The following is a 20,137-nucleotide window of genomic DNA, read 5'->3' on the forward strand; positions in this document are numbered from 1 at the left end:
TGAGTAGAAAAGTCAGGGGATTTAAATTGGCCTTCTAATTTTAATGTGAAGAACATAAAAGCACATGAAGTTCCACAGATCTTCTCGGTCAAGTCACACGGTAGCAGACTCCAGTGTACTCTGTTCTGAATCCAGTCATCCAGGCCAACAGCCCTTCCTAAGGACCCTCCGTGGGCGGCACTAGGAAGCTGTCATCTGCTGCTCACACTGAGGACACCACAGCGATGCCAGGAGACACGGCTCCCCTGGCACTTACCTAGGCACTTGGTCTATACTCGGGCTGCCCCGCGGGCTACCAGAGTGACTCGTGAGGAAAAGTCCTGTGCTGACATGGATAGTGGTGATGGGCTGAGGCCGACAGAGTCTCAGAATCTGTGGGATGTGTAAGAGAGGGCTGTTCTGTGGGCAGAGGGAGAAGTTGAAAAGACACACAGGAAGAAACCAGAGGATGAAAATGGGAGAAGGAGCAGTGTATGAGCTAGTGAGGAAGCAGAGGAAAGATGGGCATTGACCGTGATGAGGCTGATGAGCTGGCGAAACAGATGTAGCTGGCAGGGCACACGTTGGTCACCACAGTCAACAAAAACACAATGGTTCTCCACCTTCTGTCCCAGGAAGTCGTGGCACGTGCTCTGCTAGGCCAGATTTCAATTGTTAGGCTATCAAGCAGACACGCAAGTTTTCAATGGGGGCGAATTTGTGGCTCACAAGCTGTAACTCCATCCCTTCTCAACCAAGGCAGACACCCTATGGACAACGCCAGAACTACATCCCCTCACTGGGCTCCAAAGTCAGAGAAAACCTGGCTTGGCTCTTGCTTTCAACATTTACTGGCTCTGCAACCTTGGGAAAGGTACTTAACCTTTCTGAGCTTCAGTTTCAATGTCTGTAAAATTCCAAAATAATACTCATTTCATCAGTTTGTATGAAAATTAAATGACATCAAGTTTAAAAGTACGCACTCTGATATACAAGCTCCATTCAGGCATGAGTGGCCAACAGTTCAAGGTTAGTGGGGGAAAAAAAAGTGAGTGTTTGTCTCTCAATTGTGTCCGACTCTTTGCAACCTCATGGACTGTAGCCCGTCAGGCACTTCTGCCCATGGGATTCTCTAGGCAAGAATACTGGAGTGGGTTGGCATTCCCTTCTCCAGGGGCTCTTCCTGACCCAGGGATTGAACTTGGGTCTCCTGCATTGCAGGCAGACTCTTTACTGTCTGAGTCACCAGGGAAGCCCAGTCCAACGTTAATGAATCAATAATACATATATTAAGTAAAGTGTCTTTAAAAATAAATCTACTCAAAATAAGACTATATGTTGATCAAAGAGCTAAATGTTGTGACCAGAGGCCTGCAGGAACCTAATTCTGTATTTCTCCTAGCAGCAATGGCTTGGTATTTGCTAATTCAGTGTCTGCCCTGACTTCATAGAATGTTAATGCCTGCAAAAAACAAGGATCAAAGATATTAAAGTATTAAAGATAGCACACGGGAGCAGGGGAGAACTTTGGGGCAGGCAGCTAGAACAGTAGGGGGCAGGTAATGAAAGGGCCTTTAATGTCCTACCAAGGGATGTGGACTTCATATCACTTCTAATCTGGTTATTGATAAGAAAATGATGGGCTTGGGAAAGGCCTCAGCTCTCTGCTTCTTGGTGTACCTCTAAGTTCTGGCGCAGATGACTCAGCCCAGAGGAAGATTGCTACATAATGCCTTGCACACTGCCGCCCTCTGGGCTCAGAGCAGCGCCAGCAACAGAAAATGCTGGGAGCTGCTGACCACCTAGTAGCCACCGGGAAAGTCAGAGGAACAGGTGAAATAAAATTTATTAATGTATTTCAACACATTATATTCAATATGTAATCAATATCCTAAACATGTAATCTTTTCAACATGGAATTAGTATTCTAAAAATTATTAAGGAGCTATTTTATGTTTAAAAAAAAATATTATTGTTTACTTGGCTGCTGGGTCTTAGATGCAGCATGTGAACTCTTAGCTGCAGCATGTGGGATCTAGTTCCTGAACCAGGGCCCCCTGCAACGGGAGCATGGAGTCTTAGCCACTCGATCACCAGGGAAGCCAAACATTTTTTTTTGGGTACTCTGTCTTCAAAGTGAGTGTATCTTGCACTCAATTAAAATAAGCCACGTTTCAAATGGTCAAAAGTTGCTTGTGGCTAGTGGCTCTTATGCTGGGCAGTGAAGGCCTAGTGTGCCCTATACATCTCCCAGGGCCTGGTGATCAGTCTCCCTCTCTCTTTAAGAATCAGGTCAACCTTTACTTTCTCTGCTAAGTGTCCCCTGAATCCTCTCCCCACCTGAGGAACAGTTACTCTTCTCCTGTAATAGTAAATACCCTGACAAAATTTTATAATAAACAGTTGCTGAATCAACAGGAGGATTTAAGTACAAGAAAGAAATTGGCCATTTTTGCATTTCAGAAATGGAGACAAAATAGAAATGACAACACTATATCCTTATTTAACTTTCCCACTCTTTAGCAAAAATCCAGTTTCAAAAATTTTGTGAGGTAAAACTTCCCACCACAAATACTGAGGAGAAAGAGTGACACAGGAATCAATAGGCTTGTTCACTACTAAAGCCTGAAGAAGTATAAGGGATCCTTGTCTGGAACACTATGCAGACATGAACTCTCTAGGGAATTTGCCTGGGTGTGAAACAACTGACAACAAATCTTAGGTTACTGGCTTATATTCCAGGGGTGTTCCCAATGTCTGAATACAAGAATCTTAATTTGGATTCTCTGCGGTTTTTATACCTGAATGCTCCATCATAGCAATGCAGTGAGTAATAGACCTTGAAAACAGCAAGGTCTCCATTTGCCAAGAAAAAGAAGTAGCTAAGGAAGAAAATATGTAACACACGTCTTTCAGATCCTACAGCTTCAGAGCTTCCCCCCACCCCACGAGACTGATGCTAATTCAGAGTCCACTTCTTATGCCAATCTCTGCTAACCTCTAATAACACTCTCCCCCACCTCTCACCTTCCTCTAAAGCAGATTTCTGAATCAGAGTTATTTTTCATGAACATGTTTCTTTTCAGTGCAGACAGAACCCCATTTAAACGAAGCTTTAGCAGGGACCCTGGAAAATTAGCTAGCTGTTGCACAAGTTTTTTCACTTCATGAATTTTATATCTCTTTGGATCCCAAAGAATTAAACTGCATCTCAACTATAGCCTAGTGCCTTAATCCTGCCCAAATCGTCCCAAACTTTGACTTTTGCAAAAAACAAAAATACTCCTAAGAACATGTTTCACTGAGTTTTACAACACTGAGTACTAAGATCACCTTTAATTCCGTCCTTTCTTACCCTATCTTTCCTACAAATTAAAAATCTCTCCAAGAAGCAAACCCCCTCAGCCTGACAAGATTGGACCTGATTATAATACTTGTGGTTAATTATTGTGGTTGAAATTCTAAGCAGGATCTGCAAGCGAGTCATCTGGCTTGTTTAGACACTACCCTGACATCAAAACATGTGTCTTTTAACTCTCAGAGGAAGACAGGGTCTCTTCTCACTCCCCAACCTCTAAAAGTTATGATATTTTTAGATAACACAGTAGATTAATCCTTTCATGAATGTACCTTAAAACTGTAAATGACTGACACTTGATGCCCCAGGAGAAAAACAACACGATCTGAAACCAAAACTATTCTAGTTTCAAGAGAACTTAAATAAAATGACTTTTTTGGGGTGATGATACAAAGGAAATATAAATGGGCACAGATGGAGGCCAGTTAAAACTATCATTCAAAGCTGCTCAGGGAAAAGTCATTGACTTCTGCTCTTTGATTGGCCAAACAAATTTTACAAAAACTCCTCTTAATGATTTATAATTCCTGTAAGATGTAAGATAATTACACAGTGACAGCTGTAAGTTATCTTTTCAGTATAGATCAAACCCCATTTAAATGAAGCTTTAAGAATCTTATTTGCCTTTGTTTCTCATAGTGTTTCACAGAATGCCTTGTAATAATATTAAGTGCTCAATAAAAACACCTTGAACTATTCTAAAATCCTTGGCTCACTTCAAAGACTTTAGATAAGGCAGCAAAATAAAATTAAAGCCAAAAAAAAAAAAAAAAATTAAAAACAAAGAAAGCCCAAATCATCTGGCTATAAAAAGTTCATTATTCAAAAAATTTAAATATATGATACCAGAGACTGTGGGGCTAAAACCATTATGTAATTGTCTTATATCCTACTTCTAAGAATGTTCAGAGAGTCCTACAATTAAAAAATAAACAAATTCCAGAATGATTAAGACCATAGGTAATTAACTGTTTATTTTAACCAAGTTGTCTTTTTATGTAGGCAGACTAAACTAAGGTGCCAATATTTTTTAAAAGAAAATCCCAAATTAGTAAGATTAACAGTCTATTAAACTACACTGTGCTAAAATATAGTCTGTAGATATATATATATATATATATGTATATATATAAGGAAGAGCATCTCCTATATCTCGTATCATTAAAATTTATGTTTGAACTGCCCTCACCATCATTTCTTGAAGATAATAAAAGGATGAATTCTTTGTAAACTGTCCATGCAGTACATAATGGCCAACTAGAGTTCTTATCTCCATCAATGTCAATTTCAAAAGGGAGATGTATACAATATAACAATATATGTGGTTTGAAACATACCCACACCCAAAGATGTGTATATCTGGTCTAGAAATTAAATGAAAAACATATTAGGGAATTCATACTGTAAGAGTTAAACCCTTTTCAAATAAAGCTTATGATCATCTTTCACCAATTTCAGATTTTTAAGTACTACACTTCCAAGGTTAAGAGAAAGGGTACAGACTGCTAAGAGAATTAATAGCATTAGCATGAGCAAAAGTGGGCAAGCTTGGTCCAAAGATTAACTGAATGCTCTCAGCTTTCTGCATATAGTAGCAGAAGGATGTAATAAATCAGAGAAAGTTTAGGTATTGTATAAAAATAAATCACTCATTTGAGGCCTCAACCCCCGCCTCCAAATTATTACCTAACCAAAATTTAGATGATTTCAAATTTACTGCAAAGCTCTTTTTTAAGGATAAAAAAATTACAAAAGGATATTGGGGGAAAAAATGAACAGAGATACAAACAGCAAGCTTATATCTATTCCTTAGTGAGTAAAATTTACCTTGGATTCTTCTTTGGAAATTTAAAAAATGCTTACCAATTCATTTCCTAAAACAAGCAAGAGACTGTATTTGGCCACTGTAAAGAAACCGCAAGAAACCTTTAATTGCTAAATAAACACAAAAGAAACGGACCACAGAAGAATCGATCTGAATCGCGTTTATATCTACTTGATCCTGAGAAGGCTGTCACTGCCTGGTTGTCACGCTCAGTTCACCCTCGACAACACACACATCCGATCCACAGGCACACAGAATTCTAAGAACACTGCCAAACGTTAGGTCAGAGCACTTGTGAAACACACCTTGTAATTGTCCACAGCCTCTGTCGTTCAAACCAGAGCCCGGCAGCTTGTCCTGATTTTCACCAGTGAGGTAAATAAAAATACCATACATCACTCTTCCAAACAAAAAAAAAGTAAAACAACCTCACAATTAGCAATTAATTTACTGCTTCAGAGACAAATCTTTTCTGTTAACCCAAACCAACATTATGCCTTGATGTAAACCTGAGCACATGCTGAGCACCCTGCCGCTTACCTCCTCCATCACTTGCTTCTAACGATAGCTGACAAACTAGCCTCACAAATCCTTTTTTAGCTGCTGATCAGACAGATCCCCCTTTGACAATCCAGCATGGTGGAACACTCGAAAATTCTTCCTGCTTCTATTCTATTGCTTGCTCGAAAAACCAGTTTCCTTTTCATTGAGATAATAGCCTTTTCTGTGGTCACATGACTCCGAAGCTACATTAGCAGAGCTTTATGATAATAGATTGAATAAGCCTCTACTCCCTCCTGTTATTAAGGGGATGTCTCTCTCTCACACACATGTGCAAAATGCACACATGCACTCACATACACGTGTCTCAAATTATTTATTCTTCTTGGAATGATCATAATACATTTAAAATGTCTACCGTAACATGAAAATACTAAAAATTTCTAGGTCTGCTGCTAAAAATAACTGCTTGATGCAAACACTCTGATGCATGGTCTTTCGTGCAGCAGGAAGCAGCACGCTGGCCACGAACGCTCTAGTGTATGAAGTGGGACAGAAGAGACCAGTCTGCTCCTGTTCTCTAGAACTTTTGACCCAGTAATATAAAGTTGATACATCTGGCCTCAAGAACACTGGGGGAGACATGATATCTGCCCAAACACTGGTATTTAACTAGTTTCATGTATTAGCAAAACACACGTAAGCACACTTCCTCAACATCAGAATGTATCCTTATTGGAAATGTATCCTATGTAATCTTCTAGGTTATTCCACGAAGAAAAATATTACCATGGCCAAAACAATCTTTAAAACATAAAAAAAAAAAAAAAAAAATCAAAAGGTCTTCTGAGTCTGGCCAATTTGTTTGATTTCTGATAAACGATCAACTTTTGAAACACACATGTGGAAACACTACGTCAGTGCCTGACACACGGTAGTTGGTCCACACTTTTTTTTTTTAATGTCCTTGGTAACAGGTTGAAGTTCTAGGCAAAGAGACAGTGGCGGATGACATTATCTGTTGTCTTTGTTTCCATTAAAAAAAAAAAAAAAATCTCTTAAATCTATCAGACAAGCAATTTGGGAAAGGAGTTTAAATGTAAGAATATGCTGAGAAGTGGAAAGCAGAGAGGAAGATGAGCCAAGGAGTGGCCCCAGAAGCAAAGTCATACCACTGAGAGGGTGCTGCTGCTCCTAGACTGAAAATAAGACAGAGAATCCCACTAAGGCAACGGAGGAAGCTCCATTTGACATTATTTGGGTTTTATTTCTTGCCTTGGTTTTCTCATCTCAAAAATGGAAAACACAGCAGGTATTTTCCTTTTTAAACTTTTCACTGTGCTAAAATACACACAACATTAAAAGCTACCACTTTTGAATGTACAGTTTGGTAGAGCTAAGCCTATGCACACGGTTGTGCAATAGTGCTCCCGACCTTTTTCATCTTGCAAAACTGAAACTGCACCCATTAAACAACAACTCCCATTTCCTCTTCCCTCCAGGCTCTGGCACACATCATCTACTTTCTGTTTCTGTGAAATTTAACCACTTTAGACCCCTTGTTTAAGTGGAATCAGACAGTATTTGGTGGTGGTGGTGTGTGTGTGTAGATATGTTAAAGAAGAATTATTTCAGTACCTGGAGATCAAGACAGTTTTCACCTCACCAAATCATTTTACACAAACTGCATTATCTGTAAGTAAACCAAGCCAAAAGTATACTCTTTAATATAGGAAAAAACAAAAATTGTTATAGACACAACTAGACAGAAGGAATTATTACCACATAAAAGTTATCTATACAAAAAACTCTGTAATTTCTAAGAAGCCCCAAATTTTGATAATTCTAATTCTGAAACTTTTTAGTTTTAATTTAATTAACCACTCGACACACAAATAACCCGAGCAGGATGGAGTGGGTGTTGACTCTCTTCCAGTCACTGGAAGAGACCGGGGTCACTCTGCTGGAACGCAGTCCTAACACCTCACCAAGCCTCTGGTGCCCACACAGGGGTCAGTGAGCAGAGCTTCCATGCGGACTCCAGCAGAGAAACTGAGAAATCAAGAAAATATATCTAAAACACTCAAACGCTCACACTTGGTGATACTGCATCAAAAAAGACAAAGCACAAAGAACTTTTACAATTTATAAAGACTTTAACAGCCACCTAAATATTTTCATTGTGCACTTAAAATCTAAAATCAATAATCAGCCAGGGCATCATAGGAAATTAATGTTATTATAGGAAACTAACCATAGTAGATATGAGAGAACACTTCTTTTTTTAAAGGAACAGCATAAAAACTACAGGGGGTAGTTTTGTGAAATCCATCCACCTATTTGTCCTTTTTCTGCTCATAACAGCATCAAAGCTTTGGTTATCTTGAGCTAAGGCGAGGTCACAAGCACTCTTTATCACCATGTTGTCCTTTATCAGCTACAATGGAGTTTTCACAAATTATTTCTCAGCCAGTCATGGGCAACCGCAAAATCTGCTGAGAATTCACTGATCAAAACCACCAAGGGAAGAAAATGTCTCTTGCCAAAACTTCCAAGTAAAATGTCTTAATCCAGATTCTGTGCTTACGCTCCAAGACATATCGCAGTTAGCAAAGCTGTCCCTCTGTCACGTTTTCTGCTGGCAAGCACAAGTAGGTGAAACTGTCAAGTCCCCTCCTGAGGGTAGGCTGGTGGCTGCAGCAGACCCCAGTTTATCAATTTTAATCCTTTTTCTTCACTAGGGCATAAGTGTTGACAAGGGAATTAGGCTGGATGGTTTGTAAAGCTGTTTCTAGCTTTAAGGTTTCATGATGGTAGTATTTATAAAATTGTGATTAATTTCTTAAACCAAAAGTCTGACGAGAAGTCAAACAAGAATTCAATAGAGTAATAAGGTGAAATGTACATTTGGTGCAATAAACAGATGTTAAGAATAAAGTTAAGCATTCTTACCAATGAAAGCCTGGGTTGGGAAGAACCCCTGGAGAAGGAAATGGTAACCCACTCCAGTATTCTTGCCTGGAGAATCCCATGGACAGAGGAGCCTGGCGGGCTAGAGTCCATGGGGTTGCAAAGCGTCAGACGTGACTGAGCCACTAACACACTCACACCAGTGAAAGCACCTACGGAGCTGACACTCCCGTCTAGATACACAGCACGGTCACCACCCAACAGAGCGCTCCGGAGCCCACCCCCTCACCCCACCAACAACTCTAACTCTCTGCCATCACAGATTAGTTTAGCTTTTTCTAGAACCTCAAATAAAGGGAATCAGACAATAAGTACTTTTCGTGATTCTTTAGTACCACGTTTTGTGTTACTGCATATATTAATAATCTCCTCTTTTTCAGTGCTCAGGGTAATCCCACTGTGTGACTGTATGGCAGTTCATCTACTTTCCTCTGATGGGCATTTGGGCTGTGTCCAGTGGGGGGCTTGTGGTAAACAGAATTCTAAAACGGTTCTGCAAGACTGCCCCACATCCTAAGGTACACATCCTTCATAATCCCCAGCACTGTCCATATGGTGGATTTTCATGCTAATGATTAGGTTATGTTACATGGCACTACTGACTTTAAGGTAGGGAGATTATTGACGTGGTGGTGGTGGTGTTTAGTCGCTAAGTCCCATCCAACTCTTTTCAACCCCATGGGCTGTAGCCCGCCAGGCTCCTCTGTCCATGGGATTTCCCAGGCAAGAATACTGGAGTGGGTTGCCATTTCCTTCTCCAGGGGATATTCCCAACCCAAGGATCGAACCCAGGCCTTCTGCATTGGCAGGCAGATTCTTTACCACTGAGCCATCAGGGAAGTCCAGGGAAGATTACTGAGGCCTAATCATAATGCATTTGCTCCATGAGGCAGTAGCAGAAGTGAGAAGTCTGAAGCCCGAGAAGGATTCTATAAACCTTAGATGACGTTAAGATGGAAGAAATCCAATGTCAAGAAAGATGGATGACCTCTAGGTGCAGAGAGTGGCCTTCAGCTAACACCTAGCAAGGACATAGGTTCTCAGTCCCATTGATCCAAGACCCTGAATTCTGCTAACAACAAGAATGAGATGAAAGTGGATTTTCCCCTGAGAGCTTCCAGATGAGAACTTGCTCTTGCTGACACCTTTGTTTTAGCCTGGTGATACTCTGAACAGAGAATCACACTGACGCTGTGCTCAATTTCAAATCTATAGGATGGTGAGCTAATAATTGGGAGTTATTTGTGGTAATCTGTTACTCAGAAAATGAAACCTAATGAGGGGAAGGGGTGACTATATACAAGTTGCTACCAGTACACACGTGCAAGTCTTTTCATAGACATGTTTTAATTTCGGGTGGGTTAATACCTATGATGGAATTGGTGGCTCGTGGATAAGTATAAGAAACAGTCAATGTGTTTTCTAAGGCAGCTTTACACTCCCACGAGCCATGCATGAGAGATCTGGGTGTCCCACAGCCATACCAACATTTGACATTGTCAGTCTTTTAAATCTGAGCTGAAATTCTACATGTGTTAGCAGCCTTCCCTACACATGGGGCGTGCTCCTTGTTCATCTCCTTCTCTGTAGAGGCTTTGTAACATTTACAGCGAACGACACCACACAAAGCCCTGTTGTGTGTACTCTGTCAGTGTCTCTTAGGGATTAGCTTCCTCTGCACTGGAGCATAAACACTAAAGGGTAGAGATCATGCCTTTATTTCTCTAAATCCTCACCATCGTCTATCCTAGTGCTGCCTCTATAGATTAAACGGTCAAATTTAAGTACTGTCATTTCTTTTTCCTTAAAAAGGTAATTATATAGCAAAATGAAAAAATGCTTTTGAATAGGCCACTTTATAGGGAGGAGAGAGTATGGCCTTGGAACTACATTTTAGTTTGACTCCATTGCTAGACATACAACCTTGAGCAAGTTACTTAACCTCTCTGAGTCGTAGGTTCCCTATCTGTAAATGGGGAAAGTAGGGGGGCCTACACTGTGCTGTTCTTGTGAAGAGTCTATAAATTATATGGAAAGCAACCAGTCCAGAGTCAGACACGACTGAGGAACAGAACTGAACTAGGCCAGAGCCTGGCACAGGAAGACATCAATTGATGGCAGCTATTATTAGCCCTTAGTTTGATATGATGTTCAGCAAAAAGAGAAACATTATAACTTCATACTAAGAAAGGAAGAAATTAGGTGTATGATACCATAGTGAATTTTAATTCCAATTTTTAAACCCTTAGTAAAGTTTCCATAATTTTAAAACACAGTAAATTGTTGATAACTTCTAAAACTGGGTGAAGGATACATGAGGGTGGGGATTATAAGTACTATTCTAAATTTCCATTAAACAAATCTCTAAAACTAGAATTCACTGTACCAAAAAAACGGTATTTAATTGACAAAGATTTCCTGATGCACTAAGACATTTTATTAATTCAAATGATTAAAAATGAGATAAACCCTGAAGGTGTCACAGTTAACAAGCTGCAGGGTGAATAAACTTTAGGTCATTTATGATATTAATTTGTTAGCCCATTAGCACTGTAACTCTATATTAAACCAAAATATCAGGTTTTGAAAACTTGATAAAATGTTATGGAATAGTTAATCTCTTTGTTAAACACATTGTTGATGCAATAAGGCATCAGTTGCATACATAGTATAAGTCAATAAAGTGAAAAGTAATAACACCCACTTGAACTAGCTGTTTTTATTAGGCACCTGTGCGCATAGAATTATGTCACTTGGCTCTCTGGGCCTTCTTCCTCAAGAGGGGAGCCAGCGATAGAAAGAAGGCCTCTCTGAGAATATGCTGCCTGTGGCTGTCAGCCCGCTAACACTAACTAAAGATTTCACTCTTCTGATATGCAGGGAAGTGCGTCTTCGAGAAGGCCCAACTGTGCTAAGCTAGCTAGCAGCGAGTGCTATTTTGCTGGGTTATTTCCAATAAAAGGCTTATGCAAACAGCAGCACATAAATGTCTATGATATGACTGCAGGAAATTATACCCACACAAAAGACAGCTGAGGAGAAGGACTAGAGAGTACAATCGCTTCTAAATACGACTCTGCCAAGTTGCCACTTCATGGAATGAAATAATATACAAATAGCACACTGCATTTCCAGCTCAGCATCTGTGCTTCATCCAAGGACTTGAGAGGTTTTGACTACCGAATCTGATTCTTCCCAATTAGTCCCATGTAAACCATTCCAAAGAGTCGCCCTTAAGAGGTGCATTTATTCTCCGAAGTCACTGAGTACCCCTCGGTTACAAATGAAATTCCTAGGTGATCTGCTAACTAGAATGAATGAGAACCCCAGCCGTCTATCAGGATTTATAACTTTTATTCCTCAGGATTCTAAAAATGCCGAAGGCTCAGGGAGCAGATTAAAGACCAGAAGAATTTGACTCACTGATTAATGCAGCCCTCTGAGATTGGCATTATTCCCTAGAAGGCTCTGATGGGATAAACGACCATTAAGAATTGTAAAATTGTGGGGCTTAAAAAACAAAACAAAAAATGTGAGGTCCATCTCGTGTTGGGACTCTAGAATTCTTCCATCTCAAATTCCCAACTGTGGATAACTTCGTAGTCTCCGGTTAGATCTTTTCAATTCATAACCTTAGAGCCATTTACATTGTAAGGGGAAAATTTCCCCAGCTGTTCTTAAGAGTTCAAAAAGCAACCAAAGGCCAAGACCAGACCGTACTGTTTCTTTAAAAGGTTAGATGGGAATGAGATTCCAGGGACAAAATGGAAGAACTACACATTTTGACCATGATGGCTAATGGCCTTAAACACATCTTCTTGTCATCTTTAAACCCTGGTAGATTAACCAGGCTTGCTCTTCTCACTCTACCATTCTCTGCCTCCTCTATGTATTAAATTCTCCCAAAGATATTCAAAAAAGAGTGACAGCCATACACACCCAGGACTAGAAGAGCCTGGCTTGCTTTTCTCGCTGGATCATAAAGGAACGCTATGCAGGTAACTGATAATAAGGTTTTTTGTTTTTTTCTTGACAGTCTGCTTTAACTAAACTCTGACTGAAAGTTCTCATTGGTTCACAAATTCGGCCATATAAATACAGAGGAGACCAAAAAAAAAGTCTCTCTTGGTGGAGGTGCTATATTCTGAGGCAGACAGTGAATTATTCATCTAGTCTACGTTTCCACGGGCATGACAGGGACTAGTGACACAAGTCAGAAGTGGGGAGCATGCGCTGCGTGTAGGGAAGACTACACCTCACACAGCCCAGCACAGTGCTGTATCTCCACACCACAGCCAGTTCTGGTTCGGCTTCAAGGGTCCCCTGTTAAATGCTTTTAAATGAGGAGGATGATTTCTTCCTTCTCCCCCTCACCCCTGCTTTTTCTTTTCCTGCTTTCTCCTTAGTCGCTCCTTCCTTTCATAATAATTAAGATTACTTGCCCTGGTGAGCAAGAGGGTATGTCATAGTAGCCAGTCTAAGAGAAGAGGGGAAATATCATGAGAGGCAAAAAAAAAAGTCATCTTTCCTTAAAGCCTCACAGGCTGCAGCAATAATTTATAACAAAGGAAGAACATGTTTGACACCTGCCCTGATGTCTTTCACTTCTTTCTCGCTCTCATTTCTTTTGTAACTGTGGATTAATTCATTTCATTCAACAAGTACTTATTCTGAACAGTGTCATATAAGGTACTAAGTCAGGCAGCGGGGACACAAAAATGGACAGGACAAAAAAATCCCTGTCCTCTAGAGGCCCATCATCAACGAGGGCAAAGAGAGAAGCAAGCAAAATGTATATGATCAGAAATGCCTTCTCAAGATGGGCTATTAGAAGATGGAGAGAGTCAATGCCTAACTTTGAATGGGGAGGGCCAGGGAAGGCTTTAGAGGACAGTAGGACAAGCAGGACTCTATCTAGTGTGTGAGGAAGGGGAGAAAAAGGTGTAACAGCAGGGGAGCGTGACAACACATTTCTCACTCAAGATCCAGTTAAATCCACATGCTCACAGCCGAAAGGTATTAACGCTTAAAAGAAAGCGGTGAGAGAAGAGGCCGCAGAGGTGGGCATGGATCAGGCTAGGACGAGCCCCGTCTGCAGAGCTGAGGAGGCTGAAATTCATCCTGTGGGGAATGAGGAACCCATGAAAGGGTCTGAGCAGTTGAAGAGATGATTGATTTTCTAAAAGAGAAAGATTTCCATAGGGAGGAACTTCAAGAAATGATACTACGTGGGGAAGAACAGTCAGAAAATTGTAGCAATAAATCAGTGAGGACTGATGAGACTACACATAAAGAAAGATACCTACACTTATGTCTAACAACACAGCCTACAAACAAACCCTCATACATGGTAGAATGGTTTCTGACACAGGTGCCAAGAGTCAATGGGGCCTTCATGTTTGTCATTTCAACAAATGGTTCTGGGAAAGCTGGATATGCACATGCAAAAATAATGATGGTGGACTCTATTTTGAAAAGTGAATGTTGCTCAGTTGTGTCTGACTCTTTGCAACCCCATGGACTAGTCCATGGAAATCTCTAGGCCAGAATACTGGAGTGGGTAGCCTTTCCCTTCTCTAGGGGATCCTCCCAACCCAGGGATCAAACCCAGGTCTCCCGTATTGCAGGTGACTTCTTTACCAGTTGAGCCGCAAGGGAATCCCGAGAATACTGGAGTGGGTGGCCTATCCCTTCTCCAGGGGATCTTCCCAACCCAGGAATCGAACTGAGGTCTCCTGCATTGCAGGCGGATTCTTTACCAACTGAGCTATCAGGGAAGCCATGTTTACCTTACATACACAAAAATTAACTCAAAGTAGATCAAAGACCTAAACATAACAGTTAAAACTATAAAATTCTTACAAAAAAACAGAGGGGGGAAAGTTTCATGACGCTGGATTTGGTAATGACTTCTTAGATATGACATCAAAAGCATACAAAATAAGAGGAAAAAATAGGTAAGTTGGCCTTTATTAAAATAAAACTTTTGAGCATCAAAGGATACTATCAACAGAATGAAAAGGCAACCTATGGAATAGGGGAAAACATTTGCAAATCGTATTTATTTGATAAGAGATTGATACCCAGTATAAAGAACTCCTATAATACAACCAAAACCCCAAACAATTTGATATAAAAAATAGTAAAAGAAATTGAAAACACAGTTCTCCAGAGATATACAAATAACCAAAAAGCACATGAAAAGATGCTCCAATACCACTGGTCATTATGGAAATGCAAATTAAAACTACAAGGAGATACCACTTTACACCTATTTAAATGGTCATTATCAAAAAAAATATGAAATAAATATTGGCAAGGAGAAATAATGGAGAAAATGGAACCCATGTGCATTGCTGGTGGCAGGTAAACTGGAAAACGGTATGTGATTCCTCCAAAAAACCTAAGCACAGAATTACCATGTAACTCAGCAATTCCACTTCTGGGTTAAGAACCCGAAAGAATTGAAAGCAGAGACTTGAACAGATATTTGTATTTCTATGTTCTTAACAACATTATTCACAATAGCCAAAAGGTGGAAGCAACCCAAATGTTTACTGACAGATGAATGGATAAATAAAATGTGGGGTGTGTATGTATGTACATACATACAAACAATGGAGTATTTTTCAGCTATAAAAAGGAAATTCTGACCTATGCTACAAGATGGATGAGTCCTGAAGACATCCTAAGTGCAATAAGTAAGTCACAAAAAAGATTAGAACCTCTTATATGAGCTTTCTGCTGCTGCTGCTAAGTCGCTTCAGTCATGTCCGACTCTGTGCGGCCCCACAGACAGCCGCCCACCAGGCTAAGCCGTCCCTGGGATTCACCAGGCAAGAACACTGGAGTGGGTTGCCATTTCCTTCTCCAATATGAGCTTTCTAGACCAGTCCAATTCATAGAGGCAGAAAGTACAATGGTAGTTGCCAGGAAATGGGGACGGGGTGGGGTAAGGAATGGGGAGTTAGTGTTCAGGAGGTATAGACTTTCAATTGTGGAAGATGAAAAAGTTCTGAAGATAGGATATTGGTGATGGTTGTACGATAATGTGCATGTACGTAACGCCACAAACATGGACACTTAAACATGGGTACAATGGTAACTTTAGTATGTATATTTGATCAGAATTTTCCTAAAATTCTAATATAGTCATATTTTAGTTAGGCAAGGTCAAAAAATGTCCTCGTATTCAGAGTTTTGCTTATATCTCCTACATTGCTATTACTGCCTCAAGGAAAGAGTGTTCTTTGTCGGCTGCCAAATCATCGTCACCTTTGGGCCCAGTGAAGCCACCTGCTGTGTGCCGAAGGCTTCAGGTGATTTGTGTTAGTTTATTAGTAGTTCATTAAGTAAAATTACCCCCAAACTTAGGAGTACTTTCTGCCAAACCTACAGAAGATAAAACCACACGTCAACTAAGCAAGAGAAGCTCAACGAAAAGGTCAGAGAACAATTTATTCATCATCTCAGAAGTGAGAGAATACAGAACAGGTTGGGTGTCTAAGATCTTCCTTAAGCAGGCCATGAACAGCACACAGGTAACTCTCGATCCTTCGAGCTAACAGAGGATTCCTAATTTACTTCTAGTTTTATTTATTTATTTTCCTGTGGAATAGAGTAATTGATATGTGCTAACTGAAAGGCAAAAACACTGGGACACAAAATGAGACTGAGTCTCTCAAGGCTGGACATTGGTATGGAATCTGTGAGGCTTAGCAAATGTACATGTGTGCTCTAGTCGCCCTTCTCCCCTGGCTTGGCAGACACTGCTAATGAATCATTTCTGAGCCTGAGTGCAGGCCTCTCCCTTCTTCTGACCCACCGCCCCCAGGCAGTCGCTATAATCGACAGGAACTGGCACCAGAGAAGAAGCCGTGCTTGCTGTCCCAGTACCAGGGTGCTCGTGCCTAAGGATCCCCAAGTGTGCAGGCATCGGGCCAGCCAGGTGTTTCTGTATGTGGCATCTCCCTGGTTCCTCCAAATTCCATGAGAGTGGCTTCATCTCCCCCTTTGAGAGATGAAAACACTGAGGCTCGGTGAGGTTAAATAACTTATTCAGGGTTACACAAATGAAACATTGCAAAACACCAGTTATTAACATTTAGTAGGTACAAATTATATGCCAGCCACTCTGACATGTATTATCTCTTTAATCCTTTCTATAGCCCTGTAACATAGGTATTAATTTATCCCTATTTTACAACTAAGGAAAATGAGGCTTAGAGAGAGGTTTGGTAACCTAGTATCAGTCACATTAGTAAGAACAAAATTTTAACCTCAGACCAGATGAATCCCACATCTCCTGTTTTTCCTCTCTGACGCTTCTGGAAATAAAACTTTATGCTTAAGTTACACTATGCCAAGGCATTATTAGGGGTACAGAGACAATCGCTCAATAAGTTTACAGTATAAAAAAGGAAAAAGCTACTATGCAAATCACTATAACTGCCATTCATCTATTCCTCAACTAATCATTGAGGCCCTTACTATCCGCAGGCACTGTGGATATAGTGGTAAACGTGATAAAAATCCTTGCTCTCCCGACCTTAACAATCTAGAAAGGGCCAATAAACAAGATAAATGAGTAAAAAGATGTCATATGTGAGCTAGTGCTAAGTGCTAAGGAGGAAAACAAATGGAGAGGGATGAGAAAAGAAGGGAAATTGAGGGCATTTCAGCTAGGGCAGCAAGGACCCTCCTGCTAGGTCTTTAGACATATAGCACGCCTCCATCGCCGGGACAGCCAAAACCACCCCCTCACCTTTCCAAATAGCCATAGGGTCTCTGGCCCTCCTGAGAGCCATGGATACATGTTTGCCAAAAAGTTCATTTGGGTTTTTCTGTAAGATATTCAGGAAAACCCAAATGAACTTTTTGGCCAACCCCAATATTGTCTCACCATTTTTCTTTAAGCCTGGTACAATTCAGCTTCTGTCAGAACACTTTTTTCAAAACTTGGCTTTAATGACACTGCACGAACATGCTTCCTACCTCGCCTCCCTGATCTATGTTGAGTCTACTTCTCTCTGCCACCAAGCCAAACAAGCAAGCAAACAAAAATACCCAAAAAACCCTATGGCTGTTGTTTGAATGACAATCCTGGTTTTGCTTCTGGCTATAAAGGCACTCCACTGATAAAGCAGCTCCTGTGATCACATCAGTAAAACTGGGACGCGATGGATACTTCCAGCCTCAGGACCTCACTCAGCTCCAGTGCCCAGCTTTCAGCCCACCACTGACCTCTCTCCCATATGTGAGGACCCCTCGCCTCTCTGAGGAAACTCGTCTTCCTGTCTGCTGCTTTTCAGTTTCTGTCACCCAGTAAGTTTTCTGTAACTATCCCTTCTCTATCTTCAAGCCCAATAAATTTCCAACATCTACTTTTACAGTTTCTCTTGATCACATCTTCTTCTTTCTAATTCCTCCCTAAGAGTCAGAACTTCCTCATCTCTAAAGTAGGCTTCCCCAGGAACATGTCCAGGTATTCTCCCTTTCTCCACTTACCCTAGGATCAGTATCAAATTTTGGTGCTATGGTCCCTTCATGGTGAATCTGAAGGCAGAAAGCACCGTATGCTAAGATCCTCAATTCACTGAGGACTAAGTGCAGTGATGATAACCTTCTATCACAGTTCCTAACATGCAGTAGGGACTAAAAAAAAAAATGTCAGTTTTCTTTCCTTTTCTCTTATTTCTTATTCCCTGTGAAATCAAACAAGGATCTGGCATTTGGAGGCTTGCACAGTCTACCTGGTTTTCCAGGTTTTCTAAGCAAATGTTCCTCCAGCTCTGTGTTCTCACTTCTGGCCAAGCTGGAGCACCCAGTGCTCTCAGACCTGACAACCATTTGTGCATCTTGTCTCTTTCTGTTGAGAGTGAAGTGTCCCTTGCCATTCTCTGCCTATGTAAATCTTACCGATCCTCCAAAGGTTATTATCAATGGCCAGCTCCTCCTGAAGTCACCCCTAAGCCCTTCATACAAGAGATCCTTTGCTATCTCTGGCCCAAGAAATCACCAGCTACTCTGACAGCACCTTTCAGTCAATCTAGAAACATGTATTGATCATTTGGTATGTGCCAGGCAATGTATCAGAAACTGAGGACACAAATGTAAAACACTACTATATTCTTTGTATATCCTGGTTATTAATGTTTATGTACTTAATTTACCCTAAGTATATCATAAACTTGAAAGAGGCCCAGCACTATGATTATAAGTTCTTTGATGTCAGAGTCTGTGTATTACTCATCTTTGTATTCTCTACAGCACTTATTATGATACCTTGGTACATAATAGAAGCTTAAATTGTTAAATTTGATAGTAACCATAACAACTTTGCAGTACGTCAAAAAAACCCATCTTATTCCAGAGACAATTAAGGCGTTTAGAGTGAAAAATTAAGTATTACTAAAACATGAGAGAAATTACTATTATTCGTAAAATTTTAGATGAAGAAATAAGTACTACATAGCATTAGGTGCGTAACAGTTTACTATGATTTAAATACAAAGCTAGGACTAGAACACTGTCTCAGACTATGCTCAAATTTCAAAGTCTAAAGAATATGTCAAAGGAACAAATAAATAAGGGTAAGATAAACTCAGTAGAACCCTCAATCCTGTACTTTTATTGCATGCTTTCATATTTTGTGTTGAGTGGAGACCTGCCATGTAAGTCTTATGACTGGGATAAACTATGCCATATGTAAATGAGAAATTAAAATGCCAGAATAAAGAACAAATTCATTGCACTGTGTCCCTGATTCAGGTGTTAAACTCAAGACTTATTAGTCAGAGGGATGAGCCAAATATAACGTGTGAGGAAAATCTGACAGAAGACATGTACTCTAAGTCGTCTCTTCATATTCAACACCTCTACCAAGAAAGAATTAGAACCACGGCCCTCTAATATGTAAATCAAAAGCAAATAGAAGTCAATTCTCCAGCAGCTTAGATGTTGTAAATATATGAATACACACTCAGAGAGTGGAAATAAATCTTAACATTTCAAAAATATTTCTTGGCTCTAATACTTCCAAGTAGGTAGAGTTTAATGAGGATTAGGGCCTATTTATGCTTCGTGCTGAGGTAGACGCCATACCTAATCATTTGCTTTAAACAGAATAATGAAGAAAAAAATTAATAGTTTAAATGTTCAACTTGAGAGTTAAGTATCACAAGCACCATTATATCACCAACTAAGAAAATGAAAAGTATACTAACACCTGTCTCCCACTTTTAAGATACAAAAGGCTATCAATTTGTTTCCATAAAAGCAGAATCAATATCACTTACTTTGATAGAAAAATTTATTCCTTAGATGCTCTTGGCTAAAAAATGATTAACAACTAAAAACATTTACAAGGAGCTTAACAAAAGGGAAACAAATCACTGTAATTATTGAAAAATGAACTGGTGAATAGACATTTTACTGGGAAAAGCCATACTATCTGAGTTCATATGATAGATAATGATAAAAATAAAACAGTAAGTTACATAAAA

General features: G+C 40.2%; 1 protein-coding gene across 10 annotated transcripts in view; it reads right to left on the bottom strand.

The window, feature by feature from the left end:
• Window positions 1-20,137, bottom strand: part of NCOA2 (nuclear receptor coactivator 2) — a 283,865-nt gene that overhangs the window by 123,429 nt on the left and 140,299 nt on the right. Inside the window, exon 1 of one of the 10 annotated variants that reach the window (XM_061123464.1) lies at window positions 5,703-5,875. The exons of the other annotated variants lie outside the window; for them this stretch is intronic. The gene's annotated coding sequence lies outside the window, so the exon portion shown is untranslated. Of the gene's footprint in view, window positions 1-5,702; window positions 5,876-20,137 lie in introns of those variants that run through there. 10 annotated transcript variants of the gene reach the window in all.

The sequence above is a fragment of the Dama dama genome, chromosome 21, assembly GCF_033118175.1.
Source record: "Dama dama isolate Ldn47 chromosome 21, ASM3311817v1, whole genome shotgun sequence".
NCBI classification, from domain to species: Eukaryota; Metazoa; Chordata; class Mammalia; order Artiodactyla; family Cervidae; genus Dama; species Dama dama.